This window comes from Macrobrachium rosenbergii, chromosome 27 (genome assembly GCF_040412425.1).
Source record: "Macrobrachium rosenbergii isolate ZJJX-2024 chromosome 27, ASM4041242v1, whole genome shotgun sequence".
Taxonomy (NCBI): Eukaryota; Metazoa; Arthropoda; class Malacostraca; order Decapoda; family Palaemonidae; genus Macrobrachium; species Macrobrachium rosenbergii.
In genome coordinates this window covers 26,491,005-26,505,680 of record NC_089767.1, presented here as the reverse complement: position 1 = coordinate 26,505,680, position 14,676 = coordinate 26,491,005, and the positions used below count along the sequence as shown (strand labels likewise).

The following is a 14,676-nucleotide window of genomic DNA, read 5'->3' as shown; positions in this document are numbered from 1 at the left end:
AAAATACCAATAGGAAACTGAACAAAATTTAAAGACTACAAGTACAAAAGAAATAATTGGTCCAGAAGTTTCAATCACACGGGTCTATGTCAGGCATTTAATAATGAGGGTAAGATTCACACTAAGGTGTCAACAATCAACAGGAGGATTGGAAGCCATTTTCCTTCCAGGAATACAAGACAACGAGAAAACAGTCCCGAGAAATCTCATGGGTGAAGCGTGCGTCAAGAGAGCTTACTTACAAGACAAATATAATATATATATATATATATATATATATATATATATATATATATATATATATATATATATATATATATATATATATATATATATATATATGTGTGTGTGTGTGTGTGTGTGTGTGTCTATAACTGAATCACGAAAATTTGGAACGTGATGAATATATAAATAAAGACAAAATCCACGAAGGAAAGAGAAACAACGGAGTGCTATGAGGCCTTTCGACTGTCGTCCTTTAGTCTGGATTTTGTCTTTTATATATATATATATATATATATATATATATATATTTGTCTTATATATATATATATATATATATATATATAAACAAAATATGTATATATATATATATATATATATATATATATATATATATATATATATATATATATATATATATATATATATATATATATATATATATATATATATATATATATATATATATATATATATGAATTGGAAGGACAAGACTTACACAAAGAAATGACACGAACAGGCACTTTATACTTACAAAAGTATATGAAGTGAACCCATCTGCAGTAGTTGTTGCTACTTGTTCATCTTTTAAGTAGCCTACGCAAGGTCATACTGATCCCAATTCCAAACTAACCTGAAATGAAGAAGTACATGTAAATTCCTTAGCATTCTAAAAACGAAGCACAGAAGAAAAAGGGTTTACGCAATATCCTTCCTAGGCAAAACATGCAAATGTGCACAACAAAGTCAAATTTACACAGCATAACATACACGCGAAAGGTCTTAGATTGGTAAAATCTACACGGATTGTTTAAGTGATGGTTGTAACAATTACATGCCAATATCTATCCTTCAGGTGCCTTTTAAAATGTCTAAAATGTTGATCGTAAACTCTTATATAGTATAAGGGTATAGTCAGGTCCACAAGTCCTCTGACACTTACTTGCATAAGTGATCCTAGAACACTTTTTTTTTGTAATGTGAGAGTAATTACCAGTGAGTGTCAGCGGGCTTTTGAAGTTGACATGTTCATTTTCCAAGAACCTGTACTGTATGCCATTAGGGAATAATTAGGTACTTATGATACAGTTTTCGATCTAAATACCAACATACAAATAAATTTTGATAATGCATTCATTCATGTACCACGTTACCCGTAAACTTTTAGAAGCCTTTATGCCCCAATTTAAACCCAAAAGAATTCAGCTAATAGCATTAGCGTGTCAGATAATTCATTACAAAGTTTTCCTGATACAATACTTTCCTCTCTCTCTCTCTCTCTCTCTCTCTCTCTCTCTCTCTCTCTCTCTCTCTCTCTCTCTCTCTCTCTCTTAGTACTGGTGTTCTGAGTTTGGTATCTTTTTAACTTCAGAACAGTGGGAGTCAAAAGTCTGAATACCATCCTCACTGAGTTGAATATGATAGGAGCATATTTTGTCAAGTTACCGTAACTTTTATGTAAGTGTTCCTGTCCATATTTTTGTATGCAAGTAAACACTTGCATGACTGCTTGTCACAATTAACAGTAACACAATGGCACTGTGTTTATACGATGGTGATCGGGATTTAAATAAAATAAATTGGTGATCGGGATATAAGTAAAATAAATATGTTTTCGTGCCCGAGCAAACAAGTTATCCTCTACATAGATGTTAAAGGCAATGCTAGCTATGCCTTTTCTGAACCACTTTTGAGTGAAGAACCAAATATTCGATATATCCTCCGAAAGAGAATAACTTGTTTATCAGCATGCATAGTCAATTTTCCCAACCACTTGGGTTTCCCCTTGGCTTATATGGTAAGCTCCAAAGGTTGGCATCTCAGTCAAATCCTGCCTCACTGGTCACCAAGATAAGGCTAGGGAGAGACCCATTTCGCAAAAGTGTCCTCGGGCTTCCTTGGGAAGTACGAGAAGCGGATTTCATTGCTGGACCCGGTACCCAAGGCTCCCTCCGGAGTCCCCAGAGGACTGCACTTGATAACACACCTGATTTGCTCTAATAATAAAAAAAGCACACGACACAACTCCTACATTCTGCAATTCCTTGAAGGCGCCGGATCCGTGCAAAAATCCGCCCTGAGGCCATTTTGGATCACTTTGGCTCCGGCGGACTTGAATTTTGCTCCAATTTCAGCCTCATTTTCTTGAAGGTGATGGTATCTCAAGAAATACGAGCCATAAAATATGTCTGTTATCAATATCAAACAAATCTAGGTCTACTAAAGGCAATCCTTTAGATATTCCGGAGGGCACCTAAGGCCCTTGGTTTGGCAGAGGGACCGTCTCTTGGGGCCTCACAAGGGAAGCTGGGAGGCCACAGTGTTCTAGAGAATAGGTCACTTTCTACGCTTAACTGGGGAACCCAGTACCCAAATTTGAACATGAGGATCTCTTTTGGATCATCCTTGCAACCGCCAAGGGGAATCAATGAAGTATGTTTAGAAGCAATGAAGTATTTCCAGTAGGAATGAAGTATTCTGACGTCATCGGAAACCGAAAAGGTTAGCAAATACTTTATAATTCCATAATGGATAATACAATTAGGGGTGGGGCCATGACTCAAGTGCTCGCCGCCCTCAACCCAGCTATGCCCATGATGGTTGTTATTTGTCATTTTCTCTCGCCGTTTTCTCTTTTTCATAATCGGGCATTTAGTTCAATAATAATAATAATAATGATAATAATAATAATAATAATAATAATAATAATAATAATAATAATAATAATAATAATAATAATAATCTTGAATGTATCACTCACAAAATACTGATTTATCAGATGATATAAAAATTACAGCCTTTTTTTCAACTAGTCACTGCAAAAAAAAAAAGGGGGTCACTAGGAGAGCATTCAATTTGGCAAAACTGCAAACATGGCAAGTTGTAATAACGCACAACAGGAAGAGACAAAATATTCTATTTGTCTGAGCTCTTGGGCATGACAAGCGGGTTCTAATCACAGGCATCTAATAAACAGTCTGTGTGTGTCAACAAACTCTATACTTCATATGTTCATTAATAAAAGTTCTGACGAAATTCAACATGTTAAAAATTTCAAATCTCTTACACGAGACATTTAGTCTTGAACTTGATCCAGCAGTTGATTGCAAAAATAAATACAGAATATTATATAAGGCAACTGTCCCAACCTCAAAGCAATAACATTTAACTTGACCTGATTTTTCTGCCTTTTCAACTAGCAAAGGGGTCCTAGGAGAACTAGTATAATGGAGAGAACATTTCCCCAGTCGCTGGCTTCTCGAAGAACCAGTTCCCATTATGGCCCATGAATGAAAATGAAGAGCATCAGAGTCTGAAACTTCGTCAATTCTTGAGACTTATCCTGCGGGCACGTTAACTTCAGTTTCGAAACCAGGTGAGTGAATACATCCACCTTGGTCTCAGTTGGAGAGACCCGCAAGTCCTCCATTAACAGTAAATATATACCTCTGAGAGAGAGAGAGAGAGAGAGAGAGAGAGAGAGAGAGAGAGAGAGAGAGAGAGAGAGAGAGAGAGAGAGAGAGAATGTTTACGGAAGTTAACATGCCAGTGTCCTTTTCAAAATAAACGCCTAATCGTCCTTTTCATAATAAACAAGCTGTGGTTCAATGACAATATTCAGAAGAAAGAGAGAGAGAGAGAGAGAGAGAGAGAGAGAGAGAGAGAGAGAGAGAGAGAGAGAGAGAGAGAGAGAGAGAGAGAGTTTTCGGAAGATAACACGCCAATAATCGCTTTCTAAATAAACAGATTATTCAAGGGTAAAAAAGATTTTACTGATGACGGAAGTTCAGTGACAACATTTAGACGAGAGAGAGAGAGAGAGAGAGAGAGAGAGAGAGAGAGAGAGAGAGAGAGAGAGAGAGAGAGAGAGAGAGAGAGAGTTTCAGAAGAAAACAAATCATTAATCCTTTCAAAATTAACAAACTGTGATTATTTAAAGGTAAAAGTTATATTACTCGTGACGGAAGTTCAGTGACAACATTCAGGAGAGAGAGAGAGAGAGAGAGAGATTTCCAGAAGATAACACGACAATAATCCTATTCCATATAAATAAATAAATCAAAGGTAAAGATTATTTTACTGATGATGGAAGTTCAGTGACAACATTCAGACGAGAGAGAGAGAGAGAGAGAGAGAGAGAGAGAGAGAGAGAGAGAGAGAGAGAGAGAGAGAGAGAGAGAATGAACTTTTGTGCCTCTCTGACAGACCTGACAATAGCCAAATGCATTGACGTATCACCCTACAGTTCTAGACATTTAGGGACTTGTATGGTTGCACTGGGGCCAACGACGTTGAAACGGATATAGATGCTGCACAATAACTAGGCTTCTAGGGGTCGTGGAGTTGAAAATAGAGTGGTGACGTAATACTTGCTCGTCATCCTTGTGGGTTGGAAAGTCCCGCCCACTTCTCTTCAATAGACAAACACAGCCCTGTACGAACCTACATGCAAGTCAACACAGACACACACACAGGCACACACGCACACACACATACAGGACTGTCTACTGCACATGAATGGAGCTGCGTCTGATGAATGTTTGTCTGGTTCGGTGTGTCTGCAAGTTAGTCTGCATCCGTCTCTTCTTCTACTTCTTTTTTTAATCTTTCTTTCTTTCCTCGAAGCTTATTGCATCCATCACTTATTTTTCACCTCCGTTCTCTTGCTCTTTCCTATCCACCTGCTATCCTTTGAAGTTCGCCGCAACTTTTTCTAATGCATGTGATTTTTTCCTCGTTTCTGAGGCTCCCGCAAAACCTGGGTGGTTCAGGATGACTGTGCAAGGAAGCCATTGTCGTACGATTAGCTTTGAAATTTTCCCAAGGAGTTGCTTATCACCCAACAAGGGTTCCGGATAAGTCATACACTAGAACGTACTAGAGTATGTAGCCAAGGTAATTAGAGGGGAATACAATAGCAAGCAAACGACGTTAAAACTACCAAAGGTAAGTTTTAAGAGGACAAGAACACTTAGGATAGGCCTATAAAAGCGGAAGGTGCCACATCCATACACGAAGGGAAGGCAAACTTACTTTTCTACAACTTACAGAAAGGATACTGGTTACGATAAATGACCCTTTGAAGAACAAGACAATTTTTTTCACGAATACAAAAGGAAAGTTCTGCCCAAAGCTAATATGAATCAAGAAAGGAAGGTTTCTGGGTAATCAGGTAATAAGAGAATGGTTCAACATTGTTATGAGGAGGTGATTTTTTTTTATGAAGGCGTTACAAGGGAAACTCTAATGCAACAAAAATTGTTGTCCCTTAATCAAGTCAGACGAAGACTTATTTTCCTATCATTTCAACTGTTTAATACACCATTACATTGCTAGCAATGGTAGAGTTGAAGAAACGCAATGTACTTCTGTAGCAGTGGTACAAGAATAACGCTATCAATACCGATGAAATGTATTTTCAAAAGTATATAAAAATCAGTGGAAATTTTTCAGTCCTTTACACAGCGTACATCCAGATCCAGAGATGAATTGCATCTACAGTGTCCAATAGCAAGCACATTTTACAAGCTCGTTCAGCCATTGAAAACTACTGAATTACTGTCATCACATGGCCATTTTTTTCCATGTTTTAAAAGAGCGTGTCGGTGATGGCCACATCCAACACCTCATAGCAGCGACTAGGCTGACAGCCATCAATTTCCGCTGTTTTATGACCATTTTACGAAGAATTATTCAACTGTGATTGCATGCAATTTGCCGCTGCTTTCATACGGACCGTAAAGCGCTGGAGCTTTGATATAACATTATCTACTCTCCGGAACACGAAACTAAAACCCCCTAATGGCATTCCACACATACATATCTGTGTGCGTAAAGCATCCGTTTTCTTCTTTCGTAAGGGAAATACGAGAAGAAACCCGAGTAGTGTTTACATGCGCGCCTAAAAATAACTCGACTTACAAATCACAACTACTGTGGGTCTAATCCATCAGCCTGATTGAATCGATTTTTCTCTCTCAGAGGTTTCGTGCTTACACTGATGTCTTGACGTAGAAGACGCTAAATCAATGTCGTTCTTGTCAGAAATAAATGGTCGGTACTACTTAGTACTTCTTTCGGTAAATTTTTACCTTAATACCACAACCACTCCCATGAGCGCCGTGATTAGTACCAGCCCCACGAGAATGGTCATTGAAACATTATCAAAAGACTGTGAATATCTCGGTAACAGTAAATTTAAGGTAGATTTTAGTATGATTTTCGTACAAAGTATATTAAGAAGATTCAGGGACACAGCAAAATATTCCAATACCAAGTCGTGGTACAAAAGTAAAGCAATACCAAAGTCACAAAAGAAACATAAATATATGCGCCGCAGACTCATAGTGTACATGAAACTAATCTCAAATTAGTTCATCAATGAATTATCCTGGTCATAGAACAAACAAAGGCGTATTAAACCTAGGCTAAAAAAAAAGGGGGGGGGGGTAACAGAAGACTGAGTCTGCTCATTTTCGTCCCTTCTGACTTCATTTGCAATCCCCCCCCCCAACCACCAACAATTGTTTGCCGTGAGATGTGCTAACTAACAGGGTTTCCAACACTTGGGGTCAATGGATGAGAACCGTTTCTCCGTCACTGGAATACACTCTGTGTGAGAAACATTACCATAATCCTTACTAGCAAATAAAAGATTGTAACGTTACGGGAAGAAGTACCGTTGATCAGGCTTGGCGGCGTCAATCCTATATGTTTAACGCCAGTTTTAGTAGCCATAAACCAATCAATCAATCTGCTTGGAATAAGTGTAAAAAATATAGCTATAAGAGTAAAAATGCTTGGCGGAATAAAACATATACCAAAATCACATGTCGGTGAATCAAAAGCCCATTTATGTACTATTGTAGGTAATTAAATTACAGTCAATTACATTAAAAACACAAAGTTCCTTTATACACATCTAGCATTATGTATATTACTGTAATTTACCTAAAAAAGGAAAAGCCCATTTACTTACAACTAAGATTATCTCAATTGCCAATACTTTCCTTAAAAAATATATATATATCAAAAGCAAGAACCAAACCAGTTGAGCACCACCCTCAGCGGTAGAGACCATGATTTGATAATGAAATACAGCTTCAAGCCTAAATAGTTATTTTGAAACCAGCACCTGGAGGCAGTTTTCTGTGTGTGTGTGTGTGTGTGATTTTTTTTTTAGATCATAATCATACACTCCCAGACTGCTTCATTTCTGCCAGATCATGTACTCTTAAACTGTTTTTTTTCTCTATTCACTAAATGCTCTCTGGTTAACGTTTCCGCTGATCATTGTTACGACAAATAGACTCCAGTGCAAACTTACGAAAAGAGATATAAACAACTGAGAATGATACCACCTTCCACAAAGGAGGTTTTAGTAGACTGAAGAAGTGGTGAAAATAGAGAAGACAGAGGGACAGTATCTAAAAGAAATTAAGGAGAAGAAGAGGGAGGACCGAAGTAGGGTGGAAGGAAAGAAGAAGGAAAGAGACGAATGCAGAAGAAGAAGAAGAAGAAGAGAAATGCCGCTGTTGTAAAGTCGAGACGGAGACAGCTCCAACTGCCGACTTCTTCCAGGGGGAAAACCCAAGCCAGCGCCCTCCTTCCTCGACTCGCGACGAAGTCATTCTGTTTACTTTCACTCCATTTCACTTCATTTCACACCGAAAGAAAGGAAAGGAACTTTTCCTCACATTCTTTCCGTCATGACACTCACGTACCCTGCATTTCCCAAAATGTCTGTTGACTACGTCATTACCGCTTACTCAGAGTGCAAATACAAGACGAATATTTGTTTATAAAACGTGTACTGTGATGAGCTCCATGTTTTCTCAGACAAGACATTTGCGAAAGTTCACCAACTTCCATTTTTAGCCTAACGGTCACCAGCAACCTTCCAGATCAACCTGCAAGGCAGTGCTTAATAATGATGATCGTAATTGTCGACCATATAATGATCGGTCTTATGTCTTACACCATACAAAGATAATGGTCCCCCAAGAAATAGAAAAACCCACTTTTGGCTATGTGGACATCTGTATAAATTTATTATATATATATATATATATATATATATATATATATATATATATATATATATATATATATATATATATATATATATATATATTATTAATGTTCAGAGTGAGAGGAAGGCACATTCTTTTCTTGTCTTTGGATTTTTTTTATTTTTGCTCTTGCAAAGGTGCCCAATTGTTTGTGTAATGTGAAGGCTGTTTATATATATATATATATATATATATATATATATATATATATATATATATATATATATATATATATATATATATATATATATATATATATATATATATATATATATATATATATATATATATATATATATATATACAGTATATATATTAAAGATACAGTTGTCAAATTTGTAAAAATAGAGCAAATGGTCTCCTCATTACACAAAAGAATTTGGCACCTTTGAAAAAAGTAAATAGAAAAAAAAATAGGAAAAAATCCAAAGACAAGAGATAGGTGTGCCTTCCTCCCACTCTGACCTCTGATAACTGATCATAAAATAAAAATTTCGACGAAGTCTCAAATGACTCATTACAACACTGCGTAAACTGAAAATGAACCACAATAATAAAAAAAAAAAGGAGCAATGGCTTGTGAACACTCCTCCGTGTTCTTTCAGCACTTATGACAACGCACAGGCAATTCTCAATTCTCAAGTTGCCGGCAACACACAAGGCAAGATTCTCTAGACCAACAACACACAAGGCAATTCTCTAGACCTTGACACAAGGCGTGGATTCTGTTAGCGACTCATAAGGTGGTTAGGAGTGTGTTGATCCGACGTTTGTACAAGCAGTGCGGCATAATCCGCCCTCTTTAGACAAACCGTGACTCAGTACGGTCTAAGAGTGATGTCCGTTTCCTTAAGAAGGAGAGAAACCTACTCGCCTTTGGTGCCATGGGATGGTGAAAAGGTTGTGTGTGTGTGTGTGAGGGGGACGATACATGAACAATTACTCGAAGCACATTTTCTCCGGTCATCAACCAACCCTCTCTCTCTCTCTCTCTCTCTCTCTCTCTCTCTCTCTCTCTCTCTCTCTCTCTCTCTGTAAATAAGGATTAACGTTTATTTACGAACAGAGCGTGCACAAAACACACACACACACACAATATATATATATTTTTTATATATACATATACCTTTACAAGCACTTTTATAGACCAAGTCCAACACTGTTTAACTCCAGTGACTGGAATCTAATTAGAAAACGCAGTCCACTTGTTGCTCTTGCGTGCATTTACCGATGAAGAAATTGCAAAATCGCGTGCATTATCATAAATTTATTCTCAATTTCATTAACAAAAAAAAATCCATGTAAGATAACGGTAAATTTACCTCTAACAGAAGATGTAACGAGGAGGGGTACCTCGTTCAAAGTTACCCGTCACAAGAATCATTGTTAATTTAGGCCCCTTGGGTATCACTTAAGGGTATCACTTGCTTCAGCTAAAGCACGAAGCATTACAAACAGCCCTGGGGTATTTCATGCGCATTAAAAAGACTAATTTCATCCGGCCAGTTAATTCATATTTTTGATTTTTGAACAACACCTTGGAATTCTAGACAAGAAGTTACGTGAAGTGATGAGGCCTTGAAACGCCTGCAGATTTCAGTAAGCTCCAGAGTGAATGTGATAACTGTCAGTTCTTAAGAGCTGCTGGATTCAAATTGTCGGCACGAACGGACTTATCAATTACTGATCTGACCAGTACAGTGCTTGTCTTAAAAGACTTAGGTTTTAACTGTCTTCATTTTACAATAAAAGAACTTCTCTTGCTTGAAATCCAACTTCTACCTCCATTTGGAACAGCAGATTTATACTATCAGAGCACGTATGCTGTACTTATAAAAGATTTATGAAGTGTGTTCACTTAACCCGTATTTACCCTGTACGGTAATTCGAGCCAATGGAATAAAAACTTGCTCGCAACTGTTATGTTTCATGCGCAATTGTAGTGGCGTTGCAGACAAAATGAATGCACCAATCCAAGGTTGGTTTGGTTTTAGCAAGCTATCGAAAAAAAAATGTGGTGTCTGTACTTTTCTGTACAACAGATAGCAAAACCACACTGATAAACGTTCCTGCATTTAGGATCGTAGATAAACACTGCTGCAGAGATCGTAGATAAACGTTACTGCATATAGAATCGTAAATAAACGTTGCTGTATATAGGATCGTAGATAAACGTTGCTGCATATAGGATCGTAGATACACGTTGCTGTATATAGGATCGTAGATAAACGCTGCTGCATAAAGGATCGTAGATAAACGTTGCTGCATTTAGGATCGTAGATCAACGTTGCTGCATATAAAATCGTAGGTTGTAGCGAAACTCTTAACCAGAAGTCCTAGATGACCTAAAACACTGACCGGGCATTCGAGTTTTGTAAAAGAACAGTAAAGGCTTAACTGTAGGCCTTACAAGCTAGATGGGGAAGCGAGGAGCAATAAAACAATGCAATCGATTTTCAAGAGTAACATCTAGCAGCTATAAATTAAGAAAATAAGTCTATACAAGGTCTAGTAAGTCACACAATGAAGTGTTAGAAAATTAGCAACACAACGGACATACCCAAGTTCACTTGGGAAAACCTATCCAGGCTTGCAGTCTGATCCTGTAATCCTAGTACTCTGTAGAATATCTGTGGCAAGAGTACTGATGCAAAAGGGTTTACGTTGATAATTCTTAAAAGTTGCGGTAGAATGAAGGAAAGGAATTATACATAAGAAGTAATTATGAATCGATAAACGTTGTCCATCCAACAGAGATACCATCAAGGTCGATTAAGTCCACCATAAATGGCACATATTTTCTAAGGATCAAGCTTAAAGTCTTCAACTTGAAAGTAAGTTTAAAATTAATATTGAAAGTAAGTCTAAAATTAATATAAAAATAACAGATGGTAAATGAAAAATTAAATCACTTGAATTAATAACATTGGAGTAGGGAACTATAAAGCAGCTTGCCTGAAGAAAATCAGTTTGCTAACAGTAGAATCACCATCAGACAAATAAGTGAAACAAAAAAACAAAAACTGTTCTGGAAACTACAGATTGAATTGAATTAAACTGAACTGAATATAGCCTAGTACTTACGAGGTCATTCAGCGCTGAAAAGGAAATTGACAGTAAAAGGTTTGAAAGGTGTAACAGGAGGGAAACCTCGCAGTTGCACTATGAATCAATTGTTAGGAGAGGGTGAAAAGTAAGATGGAAGAAAGAGAATATGAAAGGAGGTACAGTAAAGGGAACGAAAGGGGTTGCAACTAGGGGCCGAATGCACGCTGCAAAGAATATTAAGTAATGCTTACAGTGCACCACTTGAGGTGCACTGACGGCACTAACCCCCTACGGGATGAAAGCTATTGATGAAAAGGAGGCAAATTATAGAAAAGAAAAAAAAAATGACACGAAAAGGAATCAAACTGTGGAAAAACGCAGTCAATGGAAGAATCTTTTGAAAACAGTAGCCCACATAAGGCGCTAACATCTGATTCCACAATGCTGTGAAAAATCTGCCTGAGGGTGACTACACCGAGCAGGAAATGACCAACAATATTCATGTAGGTGATCACAAAGGACTGCTGGACTGTAGGTTTTATGCTTGGGGCATTAATTATGAAGATTAACCACGGCAAAATCATGAACAAATGAATGAAGGTCACAGTCGTCACAGAAGCCTCTTACTTACAATGGTTAAATAACAGCATGATTCCATGATGAAGGCCAGATCATTTTATCTAAATTGATCTGACTGGTGTTGAGGAATTTAAGCAAGACTGTCAGCTAATTCAGTTCGAAAACAGGGAGGGACTGTGGCTTTTAACGAAACATTATCGTCTGACGATATAGGTTTAAGAAACCGAGGAATAGGGTCAAGCAGACTGAAATTATTCAAGAAAGTCACAAGCATTTACCATTACCAACCACGCTACGGCTGAAAACGTTTTTCTCTTGTTAGTTATCAAACACCGCTGGAGAAAGTTCTTTTTCTTTTGTCTTTTGTATACCTGCTACAATCATAGATTCTGTACACTGATGAAGGCACATTAACGTTCCAGTATTTTGAAGGCACAGGTGCATAATGACTAAACAAAATTCACATTAAAATTTGGGTGTGTCTCCTGATAACTGTTAAGTAACTTCTGCTCCCTCAATAGTTTATGTGAGCTTCAATACATAACAACAATTGCTGGCATAAGGCTAGATTAATCCAACAACAATAATTATCAGTTTGATACTACTCTAGATAAAGACATTTCAAAACCGGGAAGATAATACAGGAAGGAGAGGAAAACTGATAATGAAAATAAATCAGCGAAAATTCAGATATGAAAATGAATAGGTCTACACATAAAATACAGGACATATGGCAGAGCATGAAAATTAGCTGCGATGGTTTATGAGAGCCAAGCTTAGATCAGAATCTGTTCATGATAATGCTGTCGATTGCTAGGTTCGACAGGTAGTCCGTGATGGCAGCTCTTACGGAAGGTTTATAGCCGAAGGGTCGACAATAAAGGCCATTCCATTGCATAAGTGATAGCATTTGTATGCTCTCTCTCTCTCTCTCTCTCTTAGATCTGTGTCTAAAGCCTTGATGCGCCGGCACGTATAATCCACACGATACTGTAGGTCACGTGAAATAGTCGTATATCATCAAATACGAAGAAACGCTGGTCGTCTGAGAATCTGCGGTTGCATTATGGGAACAGGCGCACAATCGGAACAGGCGCACAATCGAAGAAGTAAAAACCCGTCGGCAATAGGCATGAACGCCTGAGCTACTTCAAATATATCTCGGCCTAAAAGAAAGTGTTCGATGAAGAGGTTACTGGGAACAAAGTTGTTAAAGTGCAGCCATTCTAACGTTCACTCGGAAGTCGTTTGCAACGAGTGACTGACACCAGAAACAAAACCTCCCCGGATTTCCCCGGCCGTCCAGTGACACGCTCTTTCTAGGGAGGATGGTTCCCTCTTGGCGCGATTTAACGGGTTGCTCCTGGAGCTACCCACTCCGCCCTCCTGTCTCCATCGTCAAGTGTCCCAACTTCAACGTCCACCAAGATCATAATGAGAAATCATTACCAATGAAGCTATATTTGAGGTGAAGGGGAGTTCCAAAAGGCACACAAACAGATAAATACATGCACAGAAGTAAGCTATATGATTATGCGCACATAAATTAATACAAAGCCGAACAATAGGACCCACAGGAAGGTGCACCATTATGACTGGGCTTCTTGCTTAGGGGTAAACCAATTAAAACGCAGGACTTAGGTATACTGCCTTTCGTACAGTGTTCCCTGATCTAAGCGCAGATTAATCCAAAAGTCGAGTTTTATCCCACTGATTAGCAGATGGTTCACTATACTCTTGCCACGACGAATAGATCTCTCTGGCGAGGCTTTTAAAGATCTGCCCTGTTGCCAGTTTTACGAAAACAGGCTACTGACACGTGTGTGACAGACCTTTAAATGTCTTCGAGACAAACCCTGAGGCTATACTTATAAGATTTTTGGCGCTTTTGATTTCCAGGTACTTTAATCTCCTTCCTACCCGCCCTGCTCTCTCTCTCTTTTCTAAATCTTACGGTTTTTTTTTTTTTTTTTTTACATATGATCACCTTATCTATTTTGTCAGTACTTGTAGATAGATGTACATTTATCATTATTACACAATTAGATACTTAAAAGTATTTAATTAATGCTATAGAAATAGGTGATATATTTCTTGTTCATTTTTCGAAATACGAATTAAAATAAACTTCTTTGTCGCCTATATATTATCTATAACGAGGAGTGATCATCTTAAGGTTTAAAAGACTACTTTTTTCAATCAAACTTTTTTCCACACCACCACTGAGGTAAAAGTCAAGGTGCGTTTTGTTTTTCGAGAGAGGTTTCCCTGTAGGCCTAATCCTCTCTTTTTATATATAATTTATTCAGAAAACTAGTCATCAGAGCTATCAGCTATGTTGATGACAAAACTGTCAACCAACTTGTCTACAGCCACATCTTGCCGGGCATCCTCTTCTTGAATTTTCTCTACGTGCTCCGCCCGCTGCATTCTTCCAGTTTTCCGCCGTGACATTGTTCGATGCTTCTTGCACTAAAATTTTAAGGTCTGCCAGTTTGAACGTATTCTTTTTCGCCATATAAGACTTCACTTGAGCCCAGTGTAATTTTGATTGACCCAAGTTTCGTCGAGATACACGAATTTCTGCCCTGACTCCTTGCGACGCTTCATCTCTCTCAAAAATCTTGACCGAGCTACAGTTACATCTTGCCTTTCCAAGAGAAATTTGCGCCCATCAACCTTCTTAAAGAGAGAGAGAGACAGAGATCTGTCTGTATACGAATGTTTATTTTCTCTTGCCAAACTTACTGTTATG

General features: G+C 37.9%; 1 long non-coding RNA gene across 1 annotated transcript in view; it reads right to left on the bottom strand.

The window, feature by feature from the left end:
- Nucleotides 1–757: 757 nt before the first annotated feature.
- Nucleotides 758–14,676, bottom strand: part of LOC136853506 (uncharacterized) — a 648,606-nt gene continuing 634,687 nt past the window's right edge. Inside the window, exon 6 of the long non-coding RNA XR_010857484.1 lies at nucleotides 758–856. This is a non-coding gene — a long non-coding RNA (uncharacterized lncRNA). The remainder of the gene's footprint in view (nucleotides 857–14,676) is intronic.